General features: G+C 42.1%; 1 protein-coding gene across 2 annotated transcripts in view; it reads right to left on the bottom strand.

The window, feature by feature from the left end:
* PPARGC1A (PPARG coactivator 1 alpha) overlaps positions 1-23778 on the bottom strand; it is a 598261-nt gene that overhangs the window by 573854 nt on the left and 629 nt on the right. The window lies entirely within an intron of this gene.

Below are 23778 nucleotides of genomic sequence, written 5' to 3'. Positions count from 1 at the left end.
CATTGCCAAGCAATCTTGTGCAATATTAAGACCGAAGACAATATAAAAATTCCTGTTCCTTAAAAAGTCGTCGCTTGTTTGTTAGAGAGACGCTACGGAATGGTGGGGACTGCGACAAACTGACGAGGCCACGCCCCAGCCACCAGCCACCGATCGCACTTCATTCATATCATCCCTGCCGGGCTCCTGACCTCATGTGAGCGTCTCGCTCCTCGTAGATGCTCAGGAAACGGTAGTTTTCCTGACCCACTTCCCCTGCCCTTACGCTCTTCTTCTAGCTCTGATTTATTCTGTCTCGAAATAACCTAATTGTTTCTGTGTCCTTTCCCTTCCCTTTCAGATTTGTATTCCCCTGCCCCTTTCTGCCCATGGGATCCTGCTGGAAGGACATTCGAATCAGACCTTACCTCATTCTTGGAGTCTAAGCTATCGCAGCCTGACTGCTGGAGAGCAAGTAAATGAGCAGTCCGGGCAGGGGAGAGGTACACACCACCCAGAACCAAATTAATTCCGGAGGCTTGCTGGACCTGGCAGAACCGGAGCCTCACTCAGTAACAGGCCGAGGGAGGCACAGGAAACAGGAAAAAGGACAGCTGCTCTGAATGTGGGCTTTGCTGCCTCAGTCCAAGGCTGGCCTCACATCTGTCGTGCCCACTGCCCTGGCTGTTTGCCGAAGGAAAGAAAGAAGGAAAAGAAAGAGTGAGGAGGGAAGGAGGGCAGACCAAAGGGAAAGGAGAGGCGAGGGCAGGAGAGAGGAGGCTGAACCTCTCTGACACTTCGACGCAGGCAGCCCCGAGATAGTTCTTAGCCCTAGAGTAGGGCGACACCTGATTTTCACAAAGCTACGAATGCAGAATTCAGCTTGTCCTTAAAATCCAGGGGCACTGGAATGAAAAAGAACAGCTTCCTCGAGTTGTGACATTTAAGTGGTCATGCATTTTTCAACATATCAGTTATGCAAAGATGTTTATAGTCACCCTCTCCTCAGCCGTGTTCCATTTAAATGGAGTGGAAACGAAGTCTTCAAAAAGTTTAATTAAATAAAATAGAATCGTGGGAATCAAAGTTAACCGAAACAGACTTCAGAGGTTAAAGAAAGTAGAAACATAAATTACATAAATAATGAGGAAAAAAGAAAAGCAGAAGAGTAAACTAAATAAATATTCTTGTTATGTCTACCGCTCGCTGTTTCACCTCCCAGTGAATTTTTATCTTGTATTATATTTCTAAAAATCCAGAAAGAAAAACGTCAGTAGATGACAACATGAAAAGGTTCATGGGATGCCAAGTTAATCTAAAACCTTTAGCAGTAAGGAAAAAATTCTTCATTTAAAGAAGCAGTTTCTCTTTTTAAAAAATGTGGAGCTGCATGGATAGTTTAATTCATAACCTTACAAGCATGCAAAATGAAGTCCAGAAAGGTCTAATAGAAACCCCAGATAAATTCAAGATCATCCATTTTGTTCATGTTCCTACATAACAGATTTAATATCTAAGATAATGACAGCAATGATAATGACCTTAACTTGGATAATCCGTTTGTTGACAGCAGGTGATAATTCGGCCTTCCTCATAGTAATCTGTTTTTTGGCAAACAAGAGGGAGGGCTATTTGCCACATACATTTATTTTTATGGGGAGGACATGTTTTATAAATCTGGATATGGGACAGTACAGGTGTGGAATTAATTGTCCAAGTTGCGAAATATGTTAGAGATGGCGTGTTAAATCTATGGCACACCGTGGCCCTGACATGATTAAATGTTCATTTCTATTAAGTAACCACAAGCCTGTATTTCCAATTATGGTGGTGAACTGCTTTCTGCTGAGTGGATTAGCTTAGTACTTCATTCTGCTGGTAGTTTTATGATCAGAGATCTTTAATTTTCCCAATTCAACTTTCAGGGCCGCAAAGACAAGCTGCCTGACTTTTAAATAATATATCTCCCTTTTAAATTTCTGCCTCCTACCATTTTCTAGGAGTGCCATTTCCTGTCACCATAATTATAATAATTTGTATGTAGTTCCTGGGATCACATTTCTAATTGAGTCCTAAATTGGTTAACCTCATGAAGTTATTAATATGCTTTTTTAACCTGCACAAATGATATATTTGTCTGGTTGGTCAAATAATGTTCATTATTGCATACATTTTTTACCTCTCTTCCTTAAGTTTTAATGTCATTCTTTTAGTCTTAAAAATGTGCATTATTTTTTATAATATGCTAAAAATTACAGAACTGTGGGAGTTGGAAAGTCTGGGTAAAGGGCTAGCAAGAGCCAAGGCTTAGGAGAACGAGAGATCACATCCCACTAACACCAAGAAATAGCTCTGGCAAGGAAGGGCGTTGAAGCACGGACAGGTGGGACCAGGTCGTGGAGGGCTGGACGAGGAGTGTGAAATTAAGCCGAAGGCAGTGGGCCTTGCTCCGGGCTTTTAAACAAGGGACGACCACAGCCAGATTTGTGTTTTAGAAACTTTGTTTTTAGGTGGGTCAGTTCTGAATCTACTGTATTCATCGAGGAAAAAAAAAAAGATGAAAGTGTGAAAGCTGTAGCCAAGAGGACAGGTCAGTTTTGAGAGTTGTTTTCTACCCCGCAAAGAGCCTATTGTCCAGATTGGAAGATAAGACTAATGCACTAAAACAGAGAACAGTTCAAGGTCATTCATAATCCATTTGCCAACTGTGTGGACATTAGGGAAGGTGAGATCAATGTAAATTAGAAGGTCAGGACTGGCCCCCTGGAAAAGACCAGACTTCAACCAGGGAAGAAATGATTCAGGAGACAGTGACCTGGGTGAGTATCTGGTGAGCAGCTGAGCGTGTTAGTTCAAGAAGAAAAGAGAGGACAGCTACTCCGGCAGCCTCACACCAACCTGATGCTACAAAGCGGTGTTCCCCATGGAGGCAATCAGCTCAGCAAGTCTGATAAGCCTTCTCAGAATCTCCAGAAAACACCTGCATGCCTAAATGGCCAACTCTACTCAAAACACCCATTAATGTTAAGACATTCGCCCTCATCATCTAGGACCAAACCCTATGCAGTCAGTCGCATTCATAACGTGTGAACATTCAATCAGATCTCTCTGTCTTGAAGACTCATATAATCCTCTTTCTCTGACTGGTCTTTTATTTAAATGTTTCCTAAATCATGTGTTGATATAAAATCAATATCTTCACAATTCCTTTTTGTCTATTCTGATGACACAGCCAGGTTGTCAGTACTGGATTAGTGTTTTACAGGGGCTCTGTTCAGAATACCAGCAGTGGGCTTTATTATAAAAAATAATAACAAAAAATAATAATAAAAATTTCCATCCATAGGATTCAATTCTTCCAAATCTCTCAAGAAATGTGTTGGTATTTGCTAAGCTTTAAATTTAAAGCATTTCAAAGGTTAAGAGCACTTCTTTAAGGCCTCAGATCTGGGGAGGGGGTAGGGGAGCTCATGAAAACTATCAGAAAACCCCACCATTATGCATTTTGGGGTTTACTAGGCAAGAAGAAATTGCTCACATTTGCCAAATTATACTCTGAGACTCTGGAGAACATTTTTGGTTAAAAGATAATAAAATGACTCACTCCATGTCGTTATGGTCTGAATGTTTGTGTTCCCCACCCCCAAATTCATATGTTGAGATTTTGACCCCCAACATGGTGGCATTAAGAGGCGGGGCCTTTGGGAGACAACTAGGTCTTGATGGTGCCGCTCTCATGGATGAGATTAGTGCCCTTATAAAAGAGACGTCTCTTGGTTTTTCTTCCATGTGAGGACACATGGAGAGCCATCTGTGAAGCAGGAAGTGGGGTCTCACCAGACACCAAATCTGCCAAGCACCTCGATCTTGGACTTCCACCCTCTAGAACTGTGAAAAATAAATGGTTATTATTTAAGCCACCAATTATTTTTGTTATAGCAGCCTCAACAGACTAAGACAGTCGTGAAGCAGTTTCTTCTCGTCACATCTTGCCAAGATGAGAAAGGGGGCGGTTGGATTTCTCCACATCCTTGCCAACACGTTGTTTTTTTGGTTTTCTTTTCTCTCTCTCTTTTTTTTTTTTTTTTCCATAATAGCCATCCTGACAGGTGTGAGGTGGCATCTAATTGCGGTCTGGATTTGTATTACCCTGATGATTAATAAAGTTGAGCATCTTTTCATTTACTTGTTGGCCATCTGTATGTCTTCTTTGGAGAAATGTCCAATCAAGCCTTTAGTCCATTTTTTAAATCCAGTTATTAGTTTTCTTTGCTGTTGAGTTGTAGGAGTTCCTTACATATTTTAATTCCCTTGGGGGAGGGGAGTAGGAAAAAAGACACTTTTAATGTAGTAATCACACAGAAAGATGCTAAGGAGAAGCTCATATTGCCAGAATGAAAGGTGAAGCGCTCTCACCATAGAGGAGGTGATGTTATGGGCGGAATCTTTGTGTCCTCTCAAAATCCACATGCCGAAACATAATCCTCAGTGTGATTTTAGGAAGTGGGCCTTGAGAGGTGATTAGGTCATGAGGGTGCAGCCCCCATGATGGGATTAGTGCCCTTATAATTAGAGGAAGAGATCGAAAGTCTCTCTTTAGGGCACATGAGGACATAACAAGAATTCAGGCCTCTGCGATCCAGAAGAGGTTTCTCAGCAAAACCAACTATGTTTGCATCTTGACCTCTGACTTCCCGCCTCCGGAACTATAAGAAATACATTTCTATTGTTTCAGCCACCTAGTCTATGGTACTTTGTTCTAGCAGCCCAAACTGATGAGGGCAGTTGGGAAATGTTGAATTTACTAGATAACTGTCTCACATCCTTGCCTTATTTTACAAGTGAACGTCTGACCCCTGCAACTAGAACACCCCCTTCAAGAGCAGGCCCCTCCCGCTACCGGCATCGTCTCTTACTGACCGCTGATACTGCACTGCAACCTTCCTCCCTTCCGTCCTCAGAGACAATCCCAAATTCTCAGAAGGCAAGCCTGGCACCAACAGTACCTTCTCCTCCCCACGACGTGATGGAAAACGCTCTCCTCCTACATCGCCCCAGGGCTACAGAGAAACCAAAGATGGCCCTTCACCAAACAGCTACACTGGACCCATCCATCATGGATCTGACCAATCCGCCCAGCACTGCTGAATGCACAGACAGGGGCCAGACCCAGGCCATCACCACGAACCAGGATGAGGCAGGTGACTCCAGGGCCTGAGCCAAACGAAACGGCTCTCCGGGAAACCAAGAGAAATAAGGCAGAAAAGGAACATCAGCTGGGATTTGGGGGCACTGGAGACGAGAGCTGATGATACAGAATCAGGACTGGCAGCCATTTGGGCTACATCTTAGGCGCCACGAGTCAGGGGAGTCAGATGGGGAGGGCACGTAGTCATTGTCCCCGCTCCTGCCTCACATGACACACAGCTTCACTTCACTTTCTGACCTTGCACCCCATGACGCATCTGAATCTCTGCCATACATCCACTATCCACCAGTCATGTGTGTGTGAGTATGTGTATGTGTGTGTGTGGTGTGTGTATGGGGGTGGGGGGAAGACTGGCATAATACATCCACTATCCACCAGTCATGTGTGTGTGAGTGTGTGTGGGGGGGGTGTGTATGGGGGTGGGGGGAAGACTGGCATGAAACATCCCCCGAAGACATCCTTTTCCACAGAACAACTAAAGCAATGACCAGCAGCTTCTAAAGACGTCAACACAAAGCCCTTCAAACTGGGCCGTCATTCTTCACAGTAACCAACAAAACAGGGGTCTGCCCATTTAATCGTTTAAAACATTTATTTCCAAAAACACTGAGGGGTTCACGAGAATACTCAAAGTGTGTCCACTGCAGTTACACCATGTTCATTCACCCCTCGAGTCCAACCCATTGCAAAGAACCACAGGCATCTGCCCTGAACATGCTACTTAATTTTTGTCACCCTAAATTTTCTCAAACCTCTCCCTTCCCCCAACAAACATTATTTTTCTATATAACTGGATATATCGTCGCTCCACACTTGACAATAATCTCACTACAGGAAACAGCAGGCTGTGCCTGGGCCCAGAAGGGTCTGTCCACAGTTTAATGTTTCAGGAGCCCACTTCAGGACTGTCGTTTGCATTTCTTACCAAACACTCAGATGTCCCTACGATGCTGGGAAACAGAGGCTGCTGCCAAACTCCTCTTATTTAGGTTAATGACTCTCCGTCTTCAGTCCTGTCTTCACCGTCTCTGTCACCTGTTTTTTACACAAGGGCCCCCAACTCTTCATTCTTGTCCCTGCTATAACCCATCCTCCTCGGAACAGCCAGAGTCATCTTTTGAAAACATAAATCAAGCCACATCCCTCCTCTGCTTAAAAATTTCCAATGGATTCCCATAAAACTCTTCTTTGGGGGTTAATAAACGCGGGTTGCTGTTGATTGCACGGGCAGTCTCTGGGGATCTGGGCTCCACTACCTCTTCCATCCCTGTCTTCATCCACACCCCTTCACTCACCCTTCCTGCCAGCCCGGAGCGCCACCCCACAGAGCTCCAATAAAACCTCCACTGGGGGACTTCCCTTGACCGCCCCCAGTCCAAACGCCCCCTCCACCTGACATTATTGACCCCGTCACATCCTTTCTCAAAAATAATCTTCATAGCACTTATCACTTCCAGAAATCAGCTTGTGCCTGCACTTGATTTTATCGTTTTTCTTCTGTCTTCACCGGCCAGATTATAAATTCCACCAAAGCCAGGGCCTTTCTTCCTGCTCACCGCTGTCTGTCCATGTTCTAAAACAATGTCTGGAACATGATAGAGCCTCCAAAAATATTTGTTGAAAGAACAATTAAGATTATAAAGAGCTACAACTTTTCGGGTAGATTTTTTTTTCCTCATTTATAAACCCAAAGTACTAATTTCTACCTTAACATTACTTTTCCACTGATAATAGAAATAATAGTCTCCATTTGGTTTTGAAATACCACTCTATGTTAAATACCTAAGCAACCTGCATTTATTAAACCAAAACAGAACTGGATATTACCTATTTCCTCTAATTGAATTATATCTTCTGAAGGATCACGTTATTCTGGAGTTCTACCTTCTAATTTTCTTTGGTATTACATGTTTTTATTCCCTGCAAATAAATAGGCAGGTTTTTTTTTTTCCATTTTTGTTTGCAAATCATGAAAAAAATATGTTAACACCTGAAGCTGACAATAGACCTTCCAGAAATGCCTTGACTTTAGGGCATAAGCTTTCTCAATAAAGGAATAAATGTGTTTGTTCCTCGAAAATATTTTATTGAAACTTATCTCATCACCAACGTGGTCCATGGGAACAAATCCAGAAGAGAACAGAAAAAAATGCGGTCAAATGTATATCACGGTTTCCCCAAAATTATCTCCTGTCAACCTGGAGAGCATCTGTTCACGTGTGCCATATGCGTCTGTCTCCTTCTTTCTCCTTTTTATACTGACATCATCATTGTAGCTTCTGTTGCTTCCCAAATGCCAAGCACTATCCTAAGCTTTTCATGTGTATTATCTCATTTAACTCTTAGAATAACCTCAGAAGGCAAACATTACAATGTCCATTTTACAGATCAAACTGAAAGTTAGTAACTTGCAGAACTGGCTGTAAAATACCAGACCTTCCCCATTACACTATAGTTGGATTTCCTTCTAGAATTTCTATGTAGAGAGAGTTCAATTTGAAGAGAGCGAAATTTTAAAGCAATGTAGAATTCTTACACAAACCTGCCTGGGAAGATATAAACGTTTCAGAGATTCTTTTCTTCTGAGTAGAAATGGAGGAATCTGGAGCCTGGATTATACTCACTAGCAAACACGATGACAGCATTAATAATTGTGTTGAATTCATCATTACAAGTAACCTCTCGCTCTTCCCTTGATTTCATAAACACAGCATATTAAGTCTGGGCCAGGTGCCTACAGACATCTTTGAAGACAGTATTTCATCATCTGAATATGTGGCCATTTGAAGGAAAAAAAAAATAGCTTGCTCTAAATTCCTCACCCTTATAAATGTTTTTAAGGCTTAATGGAGATGTAGCTCCAGGCTTGTTATTGCCCCTTAAAGGACCACCCACAAAGGCCTCTTCGATCACTAAAGTCTTTCTCAGAATCTAAAAACTGTCTAAGAAAACAATTATTTCTTTTCATAACTCTTCTGAGTCACCTCAAAGGCAAGAAACTACAGGGAATTTGATTAGAATCACAAATAGATCTAAGAGCAATAGTAAAGAAAAATAACTAAGCTGCGATAATCAGCACTTCAGCGTGGCTTCCTAATCAAACAATTCTTTGATTTTCATTATTTTGTTTAGTCTATAATACTCTTTCCTAGCACAGACCGGAAACTTTGATTTCATGTTTGCATAAAAATGAATATTGTATCTATAGTTGTGTTGTGTCTTATCAATTGAAATTAAGTTCACCACCAAATAAGGGTTTTAAATTTTAAACACTCAGGGCTCATATTTTCTCTAGCTACGGAAAATACACGACTATCCCTTTTTACTACTGAATATCTTCTTTAAATGCTGGCTGACATCCGCATCAGGAAAGATCCTAATGGCATTTTCAACAAGAGTCTCTTCTCTATATGTACATAGGTCAGTTACTTATTTTAGTCCGATCCTTCTGTCTCCAGTCCAGTCCGATACCATGAAGTACCTCATCGGACCAGCAGGGTTGGACTATGTGATGGCTGATTTTATGTGTCAACTTGGCTGGGGCATGGTGCCAGATATTTGGTCAAATATTATTCTGGATTTTCCTGTGACAGTGTTTTTTGAATGAGATTAACATTTAAATGGGTGGACTTTGAGTAAAGCAGATTGCCCTCCATAAAGTGGGTAGGCCGAATCCAATCAGCTGTGGACCCGAATAGAACAAAAGACTGCTCCTGAGCAAGAATTCTGCCAGTAGATGGCCTTTAGACTGGATGGGCAACTCTTCCCTTGATCTCCAGCCTGCTGACCTACTCCGTAGAGTTTGCACTTACCAGGTATCTACAACTGCATGAACCAATTACTTAAAACACTGGGCAACTCTTCCCTTGATCTCCAGCCTGCTGACCTACTCTGTAGAGTTTGGACTTACCAGGTATCCACAACTGTATGAACCAATTACTTAAAACATCTCTCTTCCTCTATGCACACGCCCACACTCTATTTCTTCTGTTTGTCACCTTTTGCCCAGATAAGAAATTCGAGAGCAATGCAACCTGGATAAGGAATTCTTTCACATAATGTACTTGAAATATTAATGGGACTGTCAAGTAGCCAGTTGGCTAAATAGTCCTGGAGCTCAGGAGAGAGATCTTGCCTGGAAATACAAATCCAAAAGACAGTCACCTGACTGACGTCCGTGCTTGGGTAGATTGCCACAGAGAGCACGAACAGAGTGAAGGAAGAGGAGCTCCAGGCTGGAACCACAGGGACATCATATTTAAGGTCAGGCAAAGCGAGAGAGCCAGCGAGGGAGGGGAGGGGACATGAGGGAAAGCGGGAAGCCGCCACAAAAAACATCAAAGAAACTTCTCGACAGAAATGTCTTTTTACAAAAGGGGACTAATAATTCCCACATTTGGGAATGATGAAGTCGTTGCCAGGAGAATTTCGGCCAAGTGGTGAACCACGAATCCTCACCTGGGAAGGAAGCCAGTGGTGGGCAAGGGAGTTGAGGACACTGGGCAGTGTCTGCAATTACAGATATGGATGGTGAGTGAGCTCGATGACCCATGCTAGGCTTACTGAATGGCGCTGACTTTGGGGACAATAAAATTAGAGTGGCATTCCTTGGCATGACTGGGTTTTTCCAGTAGCAGGCAACCGTTTGTGTGCAGAAGCGAACAAGAGGGTTGGGCTAACCCGCGACTGGAATTTTGTGGACAGATATAGAAGGGCAAGAGATTAAGGGCTTTGGGGTTTGGGCAAGAGAGTGGTTAAAGTGATAAGTCATGGGCTCTGGGCTGCCTATAAAAAGACTAAGGGGAAGGGAATGGTTGATGAGCTAAGAAAAATGGGGAGTAGAACAGGGACCGGAGGTCTTGGAAATAAATGGGCGAGGGTGCCGGAAGGCTAGGACACTGTAATCATATATGGCCCCACTGGAGTTTAAGGTTCTGGAACATTCCAAAGATGAGGCCAAGGTGTGGACGATGTGCTGCAGAAACATAGTGGGGGTGGAGTGTTACAGCTCCAAAGCTAACGCCGCTGGGTATGTCCTCCATGCATGGATGCTGAAGGTTGCCCCAGTGGTGACAGCTGGGGTCAAGAGGAGGACGAGAGCCAGGTGTCTGAGCCCTCGGGGACAAGGAGAAGTGACAGGGAGATGATGAGACAGCCAGGAAGAAGGGTAGGATGTGACCTATGGGAATTTTGCTGGGATCATAGGGATCATACAGTTTTGTGTGATGTGGCAAAGTCATGTCGTGGAAGCAGCAACGACCACAGCTCCTCTGGGCCTCAGGAGTGCGGACAAATGAGCAGCCACCTCCCGCCAAACTGTAGGAGAGGCAAGATTTGGGGAAAGGGAGTTTATTGTTAATGGACCAAGTGCCCAAAAGCACTATTGAAAAAGTTGTGAGGAGGTCAACTGAGAAGGGAAATGGCAGAAGCCGGAGAGAAATGAGAGTGGCCTTCACTGCGAACCTAACCATTGTTACTTTTACGTAAGAGTTTTTATTGTCATGGATATCGCTAAGATTTGCACATGGCTGCGTCCAGACCAGACCAACAACAATGATGCATTAGTACATAATCCACATTCCTCTCCCCTTGGACTTATCTCAGGAATGACAAGAGATGCTGCTCAGGTGCTCAGGGTCCAGACTTACTCCTTGTTTTGAAGTTTATGTAGTTCTGTGAGGGGAACAAGAAAGATTTGCCTCTCTGCAGATCTCAAAAGAACATAAGCCAGAAGGTGTTTGCAGAGATATTATACCCTGAAAAGAGAGGGAAAATGCTTATCTGATAACCAGAGTCAAACTTTTCACATAAACTATTTGCTTGGGTCACCTGACCCACACTTTGCCCTAGCAGACCAACGAATCTGCAAAAAACGAAAGATGAAAAAAGGTCATCATTGTTATAAGTATGACCTCTTGACTGATATGGTCATTAAAAAGGTTTATTTTGAAGTTTTCAAATGGACAAAGGAAGTACTGTGATATTACCGTTTATTTGATATAGCCTCTGTTTGGTACCCTGATGTGTAGCTGCTGAGACTATAAGTTGCTGCATCTTTTCTGAGAGATAATTAGCAAAAAAGTCTTTTAAAAAATTGTATGTCCTGTAACCCAGCAGTTCTACTACTGTGTTATCCTTAAGAAATTATTATAGATGTGTACCAAGTTTAGTCTTAATTAGCAACAACCTAAATAACCAATAATTAGGAAGGTAGATAAATAAATGGTCCTACAACCATACAATACTACAGAGCCATTAAAAGAAATGTGAAATATTGCATGGCAAGTTGACATGATTTAATGGGCTAAAATCATATTATGAAAATACATGTGACACCAATTTAAAAATGAAGTACATAGGCCTAGAACAAAGACAGGAAGGATATACATTAAAATAGTAAAATAATATATTTGTGATTATCTTTAAGTGTTTGCATTATGTATATGGTTTTGATTTTCCTTTTTTTTCCTGAACTTTTCTAAAAACAAATTTCCAAAACAAAAATATTTAATATCTGTAATAAGAAAAATTAATAATATGCTTTTACCAGTTTCCTGGCATATGATATTTAAAAATGGTACCCTAGAAAATCAAGTTTAAATATATTTTTTAATTAAGTAGTAAAATGTAAAAAACAAAAAAAAATATATTTCCTATACTTGAACATGTATGTAGAAGAAAAGAGTTATTTGTCCATATATTGAGAGAAAAACTCTGTTTTTACAAATATCTCTTTGGGCTGACACTTCGAGGAACATTCCTGCCCCTTTACGTTCTAACCTCTTTTGAATTAAGGGCTGATATCTTTAAATTCCCGGAATGGGTCAAAGGATATTTCTCTATTTAAATGATCAATAAAGACTTTAGTTAGAACGTATGCCTGACACTGTATTTAATGTTGGAGGTGGTGTAACTGTTTAAAAAAAAAAAAAAATTTATAAACCAACTAAGAAAAACAACTGTAGCTATTTAGTCTAAATACAATGTAGGCATAAAAGAACTAATAGAAACAACTAGCATTCGAACAGTACTTACAATCAATGAAGACTTCTTAAATACTGTATATGCCCAAAGATGAAGCATTTTCCCAAAATGCTCCAAAAGAGGGATATTCAAGTATTTTTGAAGGCTCTCATATTACAGAACATTCTCTAATTACTTTATTTAAACAACTAAGTAATGCTTAGGGGCAGACTCATTAGCCTGCAATGAACCCAGTCAAAGCTTATTTGGGATGCACCAAGAGGTCACAGAATTGGTTACAGAAGAGGTAAAGAGATTTAATATAGATTTAGTCATTGTTCCTGGAAGGAGCCTCCACAATGCAAATGTTTAATATCACTGTAAGCAAGCATTTTAAAAATAACTACCTAAGTGAATATAATGTATACTTATTTAACGTTTACTTATTTCTGGGTCTGTATTCAATGCTCCCATTATACAAAAATGGTTTCACTTTTTAGAAGGCAAACTCTCCTTCCACCATAATGATCATGACTAAGAGAGCACTTCACAGTTTACAAACACTCCCCAAAACATCATCACACTGCACTTTACTCATATAGGAAAAGAATGAATATGGCTAAGATATGGGAGAAATAAACGAGTATTTATTTTAATACATGTAAAAAAAAAAACGGAATCAACCCACTGTTTTTTAGCAACTTGTTCCTTAAGAGCAGTTTAATTGAAGGAAATAATTTTTTAATTATTTCTAATGCAACTGTTACTAGAAGGGTCAAAAAATCAATTAGCAATGAAGTCCTACTTCCTAAAATAACAAGCTTCTGATTAACACTATAAAGATGATTCCATTCCCTTTTGCAATTTTTTTTTATCTGTTTTCACAAAGCAATGTAACCCTTTTACTGGGACATCACACAAAAAAAGAAGTAAAGGATGTCATTAGCACGGCTGCGTGGGTCTCAGAGAGCAGGCTCGACTTCAGATGCTATTTCGCTCTCTAGCTTGGGTGACTAATTCTAATCCAGAAAAAGTTTAGTAGTCTATTGAAGTACGATAAAATCCAAAATTAGACTTTTTGTTTGATTTACAAATTAAACTGTTATGTGAGCAGATTTTAAATAATGCAAGCATCTTAACTTTCAACTAAGTTTGAAAGCTTTCTTGCTTGCTTTTGACAGACAGAACAACAGGATGGAAAGCAACTCGTATCTAAATCACTAACGCACATGATCCCAACTCCGGGAGCTCCTTCCTTTTGCTAAGTAAGAGAGAGGAAGGAGGGCTGCTGGTGGGAGAATCAATATCACCAAGCGAGCACTGTAGATTAACCCTTAGAAGTCCCTACTTGTACATTTCAAAAGTTGAAACTGAGTATGGCAGACCCTGCTCCCTCACTTGTCCTACTCTTTATATACATTCTTTTTCTTTCTTGGCACTTTATACGGTTTAAAAGCGATTAGATAGATGATTGATAGATGATAGATAGATTAGATAGATAGATAGATAGATAGATAGATAGATAGATAGATAGATAGATAGATATGATAGAGATGATAGATGATAGATAGACAGACAGATGATAAATAGGTTGATATGCATATATTTATGGATATAGATACAAAAGGATTTATATACAACAGTCTCCCCTTTTCTGATTTCAGTTACCCACAATCAACATGGTCTGAAACTTAAATGGAAAATTCCAGAAACAAACAATTCAATAAGCAAATCCTAAGTTTTAAATTGTGTCATTCTGAGTAGCGTGATGAAGTCTCGCGTTGTTGAGCAAGGACATGAACCACCCTTTTGTTCAGCGTATCCATGCTGTAAACGCTACCCCCATTAGTCACTTAGTAGCCATGCTGGTTGCCAATCAGGTATCAGACATTTCAAGAGAGAAATATCACATTCACATAACTTTTAATATGGTATATTGGTATAATTGTTCTACTCTGTTGTTGTTAATCTCTTACTGTGCTTAATTTATAAATTAAACATTATCACAGGTGTGTACATATAGGAAAAAACATAATATAGATTGGGTTTGGTAATATCCGTGGTTTCAGGCATCCCCTGGGGGTCTTGGAATGGATGCCCCACAGATAAGGGGGAACTATTCTATATGTCATAAATATATAATGTGATTTATTTCTCTCCTACTAAATTAAAGCTCCTTGAGGGCAGGAATAAGCACATTGTAGGTGACCGGTAAATCTTGTTAAATGAAAAAAATCAACAACAACAAAAAAATCCTTCACAATTATTCCTTGACACACTCCTATGCTTTCCTCCTGCCTAAATGCCCCCATTCCCACCCTCGGTTTCACTTGTCCAAATTCTTCCCAATTTTCAAAGCCCAAATTGACTACCACTGCCTTCTTAAAACCTTCTGTGATTCTTCCAGCCAAAAGTAAACTCCCCTTCGTCCAAATGACCATAGCACCAGTATCTGCTGCTTTCCTGAAGTGTTAAACCATCTTCTAACCTCCCCTGCATAGAGGTGAGGCTCTGCTTGAAACTCCCACCCATGTTAAAGGCGGCATATTTTATTCACTTTTGATTCTGCTCTGTCATCCATCAGTTCATTCACCTGAAAGCAGCCTAGGATGGTATTTAAAACACGGGTGGGAAGCCAGACATGATGGATACAAATCCTGGACGTACCACTTACCAGCTTGGTTAAGTCCCTTCACCTCTCTGTGTCTCAGCTCCCTCATTTGTAATAGGTAATATGTATACTAATAATAGTACCCACCTCATAGGGCTATTTTGATGAATAAATGAGTTAATTCATATAAAACACTTTAAAAGGTTTATAGAACGTTACAGTAAGTGTTCAATATGTGGATTCTATTATTATTGACTCAGTATAACTTATTGAGAACCTATTATGTGCCAGGCACTATGCTGCTGCCACATCAGTAGGCACTCTATAAATTTTTGAGAACTGGCTGATAAATGCTAGCACTGACTCAGCCCTTTATTAGTGAATAACAAAGTTCTTTCCAGGTCCAAGGTGTCATTTAATCCTTACAACCACGCTAGGGATAGATGTCATCATTCCTACTTTTATGCAGGAGCAAACGAAATCCCTTCTACTCGGAATTGCACACACACGTGTCTGATGGGTGAGAGTCTCCGTAGAGCTCACCTCACAAGCCCTCCAACTTCTAGAGATTTTTTTCCATTCCCTCCTGCAGCTCCCTCGACTTCACACGAAGCATCTTTTTTAGCATCTGCTCAGCCTGACTCCTGTCATTAGATACATTCTTGTGTGTTTATAATGCACCACTGATTTGTTTCAGACTAAATCGTGGGATCTAAAAATAAAGTGATGTTGAACATATTTCTTAGCATATTAACTTTAAAGAAATAGATTAATCTTTTAGAAATAATCAAAAATGAATGATCCACTCAGCATGTAGCAGTTACCAAAAAAAAGTAAAAATTTAAAAACCCCAGATTCCTACTTTTCCTCCTTTATCTTTTCTGTATTTATTAATTTAAGTATATACCTCATAATTTTTCATTTTAAAAATTAAGAGATCTAGTGAGCCTACGATAAACCAATCACGTTCTTCCCTGGGGATGCTTAAATGAAGGCTGGATTCGTTTATCCTCCAAGTCAAATTCCCATTTTTAAAGACATTGCAGAATTTTCCTCATCGCTCTAAGAGATGAAGCAAAGAACAATAAAAGTGAGACTTATAATGTTATAAAAGTGGTTTTCTGAAATTTCAGCCATTTATCCAACACATCTGTTTGTCTACTACGGAACTGAGGAAGGCGTGCTTCCTTTCTTCCAGGAGGTTCTAAGTCGACTGGGAGGTGAGAATTATACAGAAATGACAGTACAAGACAGAAAGGGTTTACAAGGAGGAGGGCGATGGGATTGGCAAAGAGGAATTAATTCTTGCTGAAGTAAAAACGTGATTTGTCTATTTGATAAATCATTTAAAGTGTTTCCCCTTCAACATACAGTCACACCCATTTTGACTATTTGCTTCTTTTCTTTCTTAGGAATCCAAAAGCACTCTTAATCATCAGCCCTTGGGTGTTTATCTTAAGCCACCAACTAGCCTTGGTGACACCGTTTTATTCTATTCGATGCGGTCCTCTTACGCAGAAAGGGTTACGTATGCAAATAAATACATGTTCTGGTTCCAACACTAAATAATGAGGCAAACTGCAGTTTATAAAATGCAGTCACCCCACGCCACATTTCATTTTGGAACAGGGAGGGCTACAGTCGACTGTGAACAATTACCGAATCTTCAATGGAATTCAATAAATGTTGTTTAAAAAAACTAATTATTTGTTACAAAAACCAGCTACTACCGCCACTTTGTATTTGAAGGTTTGTAAACTCCTTCCATTTGAAATGTAATTGATTCCATTTTTATCATTTGTTCAAGTTTATGTGGTTATTCTCATCCTAAGAGATGATAACATCTATTTTCAGCAAATTATACATTATAATTCCTCATTCAAAAGCTGTAACAGAAAACAAAATGCTAATTTATGCTGTAAACGAAACCACAGAATCATAATCATTCATTGTTAACATTAAGGACTAAACTGCTACTGGAAATAATAAAATTGGAGCAAAATGTGGTAGGGCTTTTGGGTTAGAGTTTGCTTTTTCTTTGCATCGTTTTTGGCTTGTTTTGTTTTGTTAGTACACAACTAACACACTTTCTAGTACTCTTTCAGGCAAGAGATTACAAGAATGTTTTGTCTTCTCCTAGATAAGCCAGACATTCACTTTACCCCTGGCTATTACCCGCTGTTTCTATATTTCAAATCTACAGGAAGATGTGCTCGCAAAGCAATCAGGAGTGCACGCTAAAGAGGGGAAGCATATTAGAACAGCACACCTGCACTTCCACATTTCATTAAGCTTCCACACCTACATTCCCCTCCATATCAGCGATCGCCCCCTCCCACGCCCGTGCCTCTCTTACCAGAATCCTCCTCGTCAAGGTGAGCCTTCCCCCATGGCAAGCCTCCCCTCTGAGTCAGGGAATACACGAAATAGACAGACAAACAGAAAACCAGTAACTTTAACAAATCAGGTCAATTCTTATTAAGAAAAGACTTAGGAGAGGTAGAATCTGGTCCCATATTCCACACACTGTGCTTTCCTTAAAGAAACATCTTCAAGTGCAAAGACAGTAACGCCACCTAATGCATTTTCTCTCTCTTTTTTTTTTTTTTTTGACCATATAATCCAAAACCGAGAAATATTTAAATATAAATGTTATATCAAACATGTGAATTCTTTGAAGGGACCGAAAAAGTCACACTGTCTTCTAGAGTAAATCACTTTTCTGCTGCCCTTTTGTTTAATGCCTTCTGCTGTCCACATTTTCCTCCTCACTGTACAGTGTGATCATTGATTTCCTATGGTCCCTTGGGGAGGGAGTTCTGCCTCCTTGACGATGACTACGAAGGGCAGGTGACCCCATTCTCATTCCAACGCAAAGCCTGCACTTTTACCTTTCTGCTAGGGCCACAGGAATACGAAACCAGCAAGAAACTCTTCACCCTCTTTTAGAGACTGTCTTGCTGTAACTACTGACATTTAATGTTTTCCCTCCCCTTCTCACAACTGTATTTTGGAAGATCACAATATGAGGGATGAACCACTAAAAGGTATTAGTTCATGATGGACATAAATGTTAAGTGCATGATTCGGTACAGAAGACACCTGTTATAACATGGCATGATGAGAAAAGTAAATTTCGGACTAAATCACAAACATAAATACCTACAGTGCAAACCAAAAAGGATATAATATGCTTATAAAAAGAAAGTGAATTTATGCCTCAAAAAATATATATATATGTGAATATATATACACACATATATGGCTTTGATGCATCTGAAGGATTTATAAAATTATTCTATTTGTGTATCTTAAAATTGCATGTCTTCTGTAGAGTGTTATTTTCCTGATATGTACATTTGGAATGATCCCTTCGCTAAATATAATTATTTGATGTTGAGAGCTGGCAATCTGAAGACTTCGTCTCTCTCTCAAACTAGATCAACCATTTGTACCACAAAGAATGAACTAACATTTAGTTCATCACCAAGGGGAAAAAAGGGTCAGGTAGTTATGGCTGATTTCAGCAAAACAGAAGACTTCACCTCATTCACCAAAGAAAATTTTATCTGGTTATGTGTAAAAAAAAAAAAAAAAAAAGGGCAAACGAGGAAAGATCTTTGCTGTTTCATGAAGCTGGTAAATGAATGACACCATCACAAACTTGCTAGAAATGTACATACAACCACATGATGTCTTTATATTGTACTGGAAAGTTGCGTTTAGAGAGTAAGAGTAAGTTGGCACTCTGGATTGTGAAACTAGACTGCCCGGGAGAGATCCCAGTCCTGTCCCTAACTAGCATTGAGATCTTAAGCAAGGTACTTTACTCTCTGTGCCTTATCTTCCTCATCTATATCACAACAATAATAAAAGTATGTACCTCATATGTTGTCATGGAGATTAAATGAGTCGAATACATGGAAAGTGCTTGAAACAGCATTAATAAACAAATGATAGCTATTGTCACTGTTCTTTGGTTCCCAAACTGTAAGTTCATAGAACTTTATAAAGAAAAGCAAATAATGTTTTTAAGCCAGTGCCTTAAGGAAGCTAGCCTTACTAGAAGACACCCGACAAACCCAAGTTATTACAAGTCTTTTACTTTTCTCTCTACCTAAGAGAAACACAACACGGGAAAAACTGCGGTTAGGTGAGCTAGATGTGTATAGGTGGATTTCTAAAATTTATGTAAGGCAAATATATATAGAAATACATCTAAAAAGTATTTCACAGTTCATAATACATCTTTAAGAAAATAAAAATGTTTACAATGTGTAGAAACCTAATTTATATTTTTTTAACTTTGAGATACTGGCTTTCTAACAACTGTATAAATGGAGGACAGTCCCAAGTCTTGGCTCTCTTCCATGGATCCAAACATTGTTACCACTTTAAGCATTATGAAATAGTCAGAAAAGAGGGGAAAAAATATTAAATTCTTTATAGTCCTTGGAATAGATGGAAGAGACATGTTCCTCAGTGGGCTGCTTTCTGCTTTGGCTATCCATATTCATGGAAGTGGTGCCAAGCCAAGCCAAAAAAAAAAAAAAAAAAAAGACAGTCGGCACAAGCTTTCAACAACTTACCACATCCATTAATGATTCTGCCCTGAAACTTTCATCCTGCTTGAAAAGATAGAGCGAGCACAAAGAGTGACAGGTACTGGCTAACAAAAGTCCAGGACTGAATTCAATGTAGACACGGCCTACTCTGAGAAGAGAGTGTGTCCCTTTATAAGGAAACCATTTTGTATTTGTAGTCTGGAAAATTTGGAGCGGTGGGGATTTGGGGAGAAAAAGAAAAGTAAAAAAAGCAGAGTTGAGTGTGTTGGTAACGTCTTTTTACAAACTCAGGTTCAGCGACCCAGTAACCACAGAACTGGTCAATCGGGTAAATAAAGTCAGGTGTCTGGCCTCCTGGATACCCGGGCAGTCAGCTAATTGGTTCCACTTTTCACTTTCAATTGATTGATTCAATATCATAAAGACCTGGCCTGCTTCGATTTGGGCTTACATAGTGACAACTAATAAGGTGACCTAGGCCCAAATTGCGAGCAGTAATGACCACCCTACATATGGTCAGCTTCGTGATGGAGACAGTCCGCTTAAACAACTACAGGAGGGACTCGCAGGTTGAAAAGCACAAAATAAAAAGATAATGCTGGGTTTTGGAAGCTTGCACTACTGCCATCCCTAGGCGTGAAACTGTAAATTAAAGAATGGTCTGTTGTCTGCTGCACAGAGCCAAATCAGAGACATTTTACATACACACTTTAATTGGGGTTTTCATTCTAATTGAAGAAATAAATTCCACCTAAGCAGATGCTTACCCCCCACTCTCACTATGGCATGTTTTTCACATTGGCAAGTGGGTGCAAAATATCTGCAGCGTGGTCTACTCAGATATAAGATGGAATTTCCCAGCTTTTAAATGGTAACAGATGCAGTTTCGGCTCTAATACACATTGGGCTCTCTCCCAAAAAATCACCCCAATCCTCCCCACCACCAGCTTTATTAACAGAACGTCACAGAATAACTAAAACCCTTCCAGTCAACAATGATTCATGGTTGGGTTGTTTTGTTTTTGTTTTGTGTTAGTAAGTAATGAACAAATGCCCCAGTTTTTCCCAAATGTCCAGGTCTCTCTATAAAGAACCCACATCTTCATTATTTTTTCACTTGCTTATTTACAACCAGAGGTGTCATAATCAGGTTTCTTGTGAAAATGAAAGTAATCAAAAATGCCTTGTGATTCCAGGAAAAGAGCTTCTTAGGGAGACATGCCTGCCTGCTATTGATGCTGTAAAAAGGCTCCTTTTACATGGTATTAGATGTTGAGAGCACATCATATTGATCTAGAAATAAAAAGCTTGATTTTTTTTTCAGTACAGGCAACCCTTACCTTCATAAGCACTTTATACACTAGGAAGAGACTTTTATTTTTAATTGAGGTAGAGTAAACAAATTATATTTGAAGAGCATTGCTATTTTTAGGGAACAGAGGATTTGTAAGCTTTTTTGGCAGAAATTCAGGTGAAAATCATGAATAAGTCTCACTCTTTCAAATCTGGCCCAGGCCTCTCCCTAACAGCCCTGCCCAGAGCCCGAGATGATTTTTAAAGTGTTGCCTTTTTGTTTTTTTTCCCCCTCCGAAGAAACAGTTAGGAGTAGTTTTCCCAGTCATTTGCCCATGCTCAAACGCTGAAAACGCAAACTGAGGGGTCAAGAAGTACCCAGGTCCTTATACACACATATTCTTCATCCCTGAAAATGCTAATGTGGCTGGCTGCGTAGGAACCCGCAAATCCTGGGGTTTGCACTGCCTGGCTATATTTACCCCTAGAGATTAAAGCTACAGGAGAACTTGAGGGCACCTTCCTCTAATGATGTACATCGCTCATTTGTTTCTGTACTTTATCTTAAAGTTCACACCGCACCACTGGAAGAAGAAATCGATATTTCAAATGGTCTCCCTTTCCCCACCATACAATTCCACTGCACTGAGTAGCACACCACCCAATACCAGCCTGTGAGCTAATCATCCTCCACAGAGAAGCGCCAGCTGCTTTATCAGAAACGCTTCCCGATTTTCTTAGCAACATGAGTCTCCCTATCTAGAAGAAAGATCTTGCCTTTTGGGAAAATGTTTTTCCAAACCAAGTTTAACTAACTTTATCCGAAGAAACCGATAAGTTTCCTCTTTTTAAAACGCGGCCCCCACCCCCTTCTCTGGCTCTTTCCTTCCTTTACTCCAACCTTGCCCCGCACTCCTCCCTCTCGCCCACCTCCTTTGGTTTCCAAGGAGTTTGCACGTGATTGCCAGTCTTGCAAAATCCGGCCGCAGCCCTCCGCTTTTAAACGCTCTAAACGACTCGTTTCCTATCTCATTAAAGATGCTGCCGGCTCTCCCATGCGTGGAAAGCCGTATCACTGCGTGCTTCCTTACACCCAAGTCTCCGTCTTTCCTCGGAGGAAAATAAAGTGCCCGAGTGGCATGGCACCGAGGTGCAGGTCGGAGGTACGCGCGGGGAAACTTATCCTAACGCATCTGACTCCAGGACTGGGGGCGCGGCGCTGCCGAGGAATCCTGAATCCCAGCCCGGCTTGTGCCGCGTGCGTGGGTCGAGCCTTTCCTACGGGTCTCGCTTCTTAAAGACAAGCTGGAGTCGGTTTCTGACTCATACACACACACACACACACACACACACACACACCACGCACACACACACCACACACAGGTGCGCGAACGCCCGCTCTTCGAGAGCTGGAGTTTTCCGAACCAGAGAGGTCGTTGGCTCTCGGCAATACGGGTCCGCGCGCGGAGACGTGGAGAGCACCGGGCCGCGCCGGACTTGGCAGGTGGCCTGGAGAAAGCCCCCTGCGCCGGCCACGGACAGCCAGAGCACCCCCTGAGCCCCCCAACTCCAGCGCCGGTGCGACCACCCCGGCGGCTCCTGTAAGTTTCTACTTAGAGCGGGGCCTCCCCTTTCCCGGCTGCCTCACCCCGAACCCCCATTTCACGTGCCTGGGCAGCCTTCCCGCCCCACTCGGAGCTCTGCAACCCCAAAGCTGCCGGCACGCTTCCCGGGAGCGGCCCAGACGTCCCCACCGGTGGCGGCGGCCCGGCGATGTGGCCGGAGCTCGCCGCCGCCTCCCGCTGCTGCTGCCGCCGCGGCGGCAGGAGCCTCTCCAAGGCTCTCTGGCCGCCCTTATGTATTATTCACTCGGATGGCCACGGCGCTTTATGGAGAGTCCGCGCCGGAGACGCCTGGTCTTCGCCCGGCAACTACTAGTTTGGTGATTCCCGGATTTTTGAAACTGGGGGTGATACAGGGGCGGCGGAGCGCATTTTTCAGTTGTTTTGCTCTGGAGATAGGGCTTTTCTGCCGGGAGCTTGCAGGAGCGCGTTGCGCCCCGAGCCCAGGAGGGAGTGCGCCAGAGCCGGAGAGGGCGGCCGGCAGCCCCGCGAGCCGCGGAGACTGGCGGGACATCAAACACTGCTGATGGTATAGAATATCCTAATTACAATACCAAATTGCATTAAATATTTTTCTAAATAGCAAAAACTCCAGATAAATTAATTTTAAAGGACATGTAAAATTATAGTCATAGGGAGATAAATCTTTCATTAGTAAATTTTTTCCATTTCACCTGACCACTTCTACACACGCGCGCGCGCGCGCGCACACACACACACAAACACACACACACGCACACGCACACACCCCTCCTCCCTCGACTCCAGCTCCACTTCCCTGTGTAGTTTGGGGATGACAGATGCCTGTAGACTTTCACCAAACAAGCGGTGGGGGCAGCAGACTACAACAGTTATTTAATTAAAAGGCATTTTTCCTCTTTCTCGCTCTGGCTCCCAGAATAGCTTTTGCACCCCTAGACCCTGAGCACACTCTTGCCTCTCCAGGTTACCAGTGGCCCGCTAACATCCATCTGCTTCCACGCCCCCCCCTTCCGGCGTCTACCTCCCGCTTCCCCGCCCCCCCCCGCGCCCCAGTCACACCGACATGCACACCTAGAGGCCAGCGGCGGGGAGCGTCGAGGGCACGATGCGGCCAGACTGCATTGCACAGTCATCAAAGTTAAGTGTGTGTTTGTGGGGTGCTTGTGCGCGCCAGGGGAGTCGCGGGGTCATGGGCACCGAAGCATTCACTCTGCCCTCCCCCCTCCACGGGGTCAGGGGACGCCTCCACTTGAGATTGCAGCCATTTTAGGCAAAGAGGTGGCTCGGGGGCCCGGGGGGAGTGGAGGAGGAAGAGCACGTCGCGGGGGACTCGCAGCTCCGCAACCCCTCGGTGCAACTGGAGGGCGGCAGGCGCCCGGCGGGCAGGGGCGCGGCGCCCGCGGCGACTTGGGGAAGGTTGCGCTCGAGTTTCCTGGTTTTGCCTGGAGTTGTCCGGGGTAATGTGCGGGCTCCAGGTTCTTTCTCGGGTTCCCGCTGGGCTGGGAGGTGGCGGGGGGTGCAGGTGGGGGAGGTGGCAAATTGGGCTCGAGAGTG

This window comes from Pteropus alecto, unplaced genomic scaffold, assembly GCF_000325575.1.
Source record: "Pteropus alecto unplaced genomic scaffold, ASM32557v1 scaffold5, whole genome shotgun sequence".
Classification (NCBI taxonomy): domain Eukaryota; kingdom Metazoa; phylum Chordata; class Mammalia; order Chiroptera; family Pteropodidae; genus Pteropus; species Pteropus alecto.
This window is presented reverse-complemented; position numbering and strand designations above follow the sequence as displayed.